A 5,838-nucleotide genomic window follows, 5' to 3' on the forward strand; every position below is an offset into this window, starting at 1 on the left:
TAAATATTTTTCAATTGTATATGCTTAAGTTTTGATTATTGTCAGATTTCTAAAATTAAGCTCTTAGATCCCATAAGGCTTCACTACTAGAAAATAGCAGATTACAGACAGATTTTTCTGATAGAATTTTACTGTATTCTGTTGGTAAAAAATGAAAAAAAAATTTCACAGAATTTACCGACAAATTCTAACATCCCTCAATAATTTTGTCGTTAAAATTGAAATTTAAAATTAAAACTATCACGGACAAAAATTCCCTCTGTAATAGTTTAATAAATCCCTCGAAAATTTGAATTAAGTTAAACCTAATTGCATAACCTGATTGAATTAAGTTTCATATTCGATTATGAAACTTTATTCAACACAAAATCACCATTCATCTTCTCCGATCCTTCCTTTAAGCTTGCTCTTCTCCCCCCCCCCCTCTCTGATTCGAGTTGAAAATAGGACAAAACTCGCGTTGAAATGGTGACTTCTCCGTCGCTTCTCCTTTGTCGTTGCACGCATCGCACGAGCTCCCTCCATCACTGTTCACTTGCACGAGCTCCCTCCGCCGCCTCTCACTCGCATGAGCTCCCTCCACTGCTGCTCCCGTTACACGAGCTTCCTCTGCCGCCTCTCAGCTTATGTCTCTCTCTGTCTCACACCATCCATCCTCGCCATTCACAGCCTCATCGAGTCATCGTGTCACCAGATCTAAAACCTACATGTATGTCTTTATCTATTGTAGATTCTGGAATTTCTATTGATCTATATTTTGTTTTGAATTCAAATGTTCATACGGTATTATTGCATCTAAAACTCAATATGTTCCACTTTTATTTTATGGTTTAGATTTTTGTTCTTGAATCCTCTTCAAGGTTCGAATTTGGTTTTGAAAGTAGCTCCATTAATTGTTATGGCTAAAAGTTTGCGTTGAAGATAATCTATTGTGTCTTTTACAGTTCTACTTTTGAGGTAACTATAATTACCAGTTCATGAAATACAATGTGCTAAGTACATAGATTAAAATTACTCTGTGACTAATTAGAATGAGGTTTTTAGAGGAGAGATGTAAAATTGTGTAGGGTATAATTCCAACGGAGACATGTGGTGTTGGATATTAGATCCTCTCATCAGTTCAAGTACCTCTGGCTATAGTTTTCAGTGCTTGGATTATGCTTAGAAAAGAAGTTAGTGAACATTACATAGTGGAAACTAGTTCTTAACTAATTGAATTCATGAAATATTGATTAGAATTTAGAATAGAAGCTTCTCTATTCAATTAAGTTACTCAACTTCCCTTGAAATTTGATTATGCAGGGTCCATGCCTAAGCAAAGTGGGCAACCAAATAAGCTGATTTTTCTAGTGAAGGCACTACTGTTTCTTTTATCTCTTTTCCGTTCTTATATTTTCGATGGGTTTGGTCTTAATGTGAATCTGATATTTGCTTCTTTTTTATCTCTTGATTCTTTAGGAATCCAACAATATCAGAGGGTGAAAATCAATGAGAGGTACTCTGTAGTTCTAATCTAATCAATTTTTTTCTTTATTTTTGTTTTGTCTTGTTTTGTTTTGTTTTTCACATATCTATCTATTTTTCTTTGTGTAGAGGAAATACTTTTTTGTGGAAGGGTACTCTGCAGTTCGTGCACTTCACAATCACTCTTTAATTTTTTTTTCATTTTCATTTTCCATTTTTATTTTATTTTATTATGTACTGCAAATTCTGACCACGTTGCTTTACATTGAAGTAATTCAAATTATGCTTTTTGATTGTGTTTTTGTTAGGATTTGTTTGGCTCTTTGTTGTGGATGGTGATCTGTTTGAAATTTGGGTCTGGAATTGTTGCTCATGGTTTAATGACTCTTTGAGGTTAGATCTGCTTCTTGGTTGTTACTTTTGTGTTCAAATGTGCAAGTCCGGTTTCTGGGAATTTTTCTATTGTGTTCTAAGTTTGAAAGCGTGTGTTTGTTTCTTCTGATTTTTGTTTAGGGATGAAGAGGTCTGGAGATGATGTTTACATGAGTTCTCAGCTCAAATGACCTATGGTGTCTTCTAGAGGAGAATCGGAAGTTCAATTTGCTTTTTGGCTTGTCTTGTTTCATGGCTTTCTTTTTTTTTCTTTTTTATTTTGGTGTGATGGGGTACATTTTTGCTTGATGAAGCAGTTGAATCTTAATTGTTTTTGTTATAGAACTATTTAGTCTCTTTTGGAGGTTCAATTTTATTGCTTTTACTTTTACAAATTTGCCAAACCAAACCTGTCGGTGATCCAAGCTAAGAAATTAAACTTATTTCAATTAATGTCTTTACTTTGAATTGACTAACTTAAAGAATGCTTGAATGCAAATATAGAACCAAAGACTCATGCGTTCTTCTAGTTTGCAAAACTTTTTCCTTTAGCTGCACTAGTATACAGAACTTCTAATCAATGATTAGTAGCTAAGAACTCATCTTCTAACACCAGAACTTCTAATCAATGACTAGCTGATGTATTCTTGAATTATTTTAATGAATATATAGAAATAAATATAAATGATAGTTGGACTGCTAAGTTATCCAAGAGAGTGTGCTTATAGGCCTTTATGCTGGATTTAGAGTATGAAGCTCATGTTTTAGATTTTTGGACTGTTAAGTTTCTCAAGCCTGGTTCTCATATAGTTGGACAACATTTGCTGGTACTTTTGGCTATGCTGCTCCAGATTACACCTTTTCCCTTATAACTTTGAAATGATAGTGATCATATCATTTTTCACTTGTTATGTTGTTTTAGTTTATATTTCATTTTTCTCTATTAAGATAATAAGATCTTTTGATCTTTATATGATAAATCTTTAAAATGGATTAAGCTTAGGCAATATCTACTGCCTATTCATTATCACTGCTCTACACAGTGGAATAAAACTTAATTGTGCTTGTACTATGGTTATTAAGTTTATGCTTAAAGCACTGGAGTGTATGGATTGGTTATAAATCAACATAAACTAATAATTTGATCCTCACAAGATTAAACTGCTAACAATTTATATTATATTTCTCATGTAGTATCTAAATGATCACTGCAGTGACAACTTGGTCCTTTAAGTGTCTAGATATTTATCTTTTTTTACTAACTGGTAGATGCTTAAAATTAAATATGTCAAATTGGAATGTGGATGAATTTTGGAGCAGGTTCTGATGGCGTTAAGATAGAAATGACCTCTTTGGTGGGAATGATGACATTGACAAATAGTTGTAAAGAACAAATTTCTAGGGACGACGCTAGAACAAATTGCACCTCAAAATCCCCTTTCTTCTTTGCTTCTTTCTCACTTCTTCTTCTGTTTTCATATCAAGCAAACTTCAGGTGATTCATTCCTTCCCTTCTATTTCTTTATTTCCTTACTAATTCTAATTTGTTTGGTCCAATTCCCTAAATCCATCTTCCCCTTCCATGCAACTGGACTGTACTATGATAATGTTTCTGCCACTTAGGGAATCGGAATGCTTCCCACGCTTCCCTTTCTCCTAGCGTTTCGTCTAATTTTGATTCCAGCTAATCGTTGTTTGCTCTTCTTACAGGGTGCAGTAAGGGTTGATCCTCTTGTCTAATAATCACCACAACAGCAAAAAATGGTATGCTTTCTAGTATAATATTGCCACAAAGGATAATTTATATTGTTTAGTTCTCATTTATGATTTATCTCAGCTCCTAGTCTACATCGTTGCTTGATTTGTTTCCCACCTTAATGAGTGGAAGACAGAGCAATTGGTACATGTTTTGGGATTTTTGAATTTATTCTGATAATGATCTTGGAATATTTTTTTACTATTTTGTTTTATTATCGTTTAGTAACTTTGGAGCTTACTTAGATTATGTATCATGCTACGGTCTTTTAATTAAGATCAAAGTTTAAATATTTTTTCCCCTTTGATTTCGTGTCTTGTAGGATTCGTTTGCTGGTGAAGGTAATCATGGTCAGCCTTCTAGACAAGGTGATATTGATGGTGTTTTTAACTTGCCCTTGCAGTTTTTTCCCTATTCCCATCATGAATATTTTGTTTGATTCTCTTTGGTAATAGTATGAAGCCAATGTTAGTTTAAGATTGTAATGAAATTGGTTAGTTTCTCCATTTATATAATATTTGTTTTGTTCAAACTTTTTGTTCAATATTTCAGTTGAATAATTTGAAAGTACTAATATTATTTATTGTGTTATTAGATCCATGAGGTTGACAAACAAATCGATAAGCTCTCTGGGCTACTTTAAAAGCTAAAGGTACCTATTATCGCCATCAGTTATCACTTTTTGTTGTTAGCTAGGTTTCATCTACAGCTGTTACTAAATGAAAATGTTGCAGGAAGCTAATGAAGAATCAAAAGCCATTACAAAAGCATCTTCTATGAAAGGTATATTGCATCAGAGTCGAATTGGGTCATAATGAGTGAGATTTTTTTGGCATCAATATTGGCTATGTAAATATTCATGGTTCATATTGTATCAAATCAATAATTTTTAAATATATTGCCTTTACCATTAGGACATTATGCGTGACTGAAACTTAATGCTCTATGATCACTGACAGAAATGCAACATCATTTTCAGCTATCAAGAAGAGGATGGAGAAGGATATTGATGAAGTTGGAAAGATTGCACATGGTGTCAAAACAAAAATAGGAGCTATAAACAGAGATGTAATGAGACGAAGATAATGACTTGATGTTTTAGTAGATTTTAGTCCTGAAATTTCAAACATATGAGGAATCTTTTATGTGGTTTTGTTTGTTGCATAACTTAGTATAGTTGAATAATACATTGAGTTTATGTTTTGAATTATAGTTGATGTATCAACACACTTTGATGTATGGTTGTTACTTATTATTATAGTTGATGTATCAATACATTTTGTTTATGTTTTGAATTATATTAACTTGCTTGTTTATAGTACTTATCTTTTAGTTTGATAATACGATGAATTTGTTTATTTTTGTAATATTATAAATATTTGAATACAAATTAGATAAAAATTTGTATTTATTAAATTTATATTTATTTTGTATGAAAACAGGTTTATTTTGCAATGGAAAAATCCAAAAAAAATTCTATTGACCTTATTGACAGATTTACAGACAGATTTTCTGTCTGTATTCAGAGTTTGGAATGGTTTTCCAAGGCTCCAATTACCGATGAAAAATCTGTCGAAAAATCTGTTGCTAATTACCAACAGAAAATATGTCTTTAATTACTGACGAAAAATTTATCGAAAAATCTGTCTCTAATTACCGATGGAAAATCTGTCAAAAAATCTGTCTCTAATTACTGACGAAAAATCCGTCGAAAAGTTTGATGTTCCAGGGAAATGGAGGGGAGAATTTACCGAGAAAAAATCTGTCGGTAACTGGTAAAAATTTGTCGGTAAATTACCGACGGAAAAAATCTATCAGTAAATAATTGCTGACGAGGCTTCTATAGAGGGACGAAATCCGTTGATAATTTCGTCGGTAACCAAAAATCCGTCTGCAATAAAGACCAAATCTGTCTGTATTAAGCAATTTTCTAGTTGTGCTTAGGATGTTTGTCGAGATGTTTAGGGATTAACCTTTCTCTTTAATTTTTTTTGTATCTTTTGGACTTTTCATAAACCTCAATTTTAGGGTTTATCTTGTGTAGAATTTGGTGGGTTTTATCAATATTTTTTACGCTTATTCATATAAATTGCATGTTTTTGTGTTTCCTTCCTAAGTGTGCTTCATGGTTTAAAACATGCTTCTTTAACCTTAAAAATGCTAAATTTTAATCCTCTTCCATTACCATTCGATGCCGTGATGTGTTTGTTAAGTGGATTCAGGATCTATAGGGTAGGAATGGCTTA

At 32.5% G+C, this 5,838-nt stretch overlaps 1 long non-coding RNA gene across 5 annotated transcripts; it reads left to right on the top strand.

Moving 5' to 3' along the window:
- The first annotated feature begins 322 nt into the window (after window positions 1–322).
- LOC112762489 (uncharacterized) lies at window positions 323–4,915 on the top strand. 5 transcript variants are annotated; one of them, XR_011875111.1, is made up of 7 exons: window positions 323–709; window positions 1,303–1,355; window positions 1,459–1,857; window positions 1,978–3,960; window positions 4,188–4,244; window positions 4,327–4,375; window positions 4,572–4,915. It is a non-coding gene; the product is annotated as an uncharacterized lncRNA (long non-coding RNA). The 5 variants fall into 5 exon arrangements; XR_011875110.1 differs by having other exon boundaries at window positions 1,978–3,331; window positions 3,547–4,244; XR_011875113.1 differs by having other exon boundaries at window positions 1,459–1,616; window positions 1,773–1,857; window positions 1,978–4,244.
- The last annotated feature ends 923 nt before the right edge of the window (window positions 4,916–5,838 follow it).

Source organism: Arachis hypogaea, chromosome 17, assembly GCF_003086295.3.
Source record: "Arachis hypogaea cultivar Tifrunner chromosome 17, arahy.Tifrunner.gnm2.J5K5, whole genome shotgun sequence".
Taxonomy (NCBI): Eukaryota; Viridiplantae; Streptophyta; class Magnoliopsida; order Fabales; family Fabaceae; genus Arachis; species Arachis hypogaea.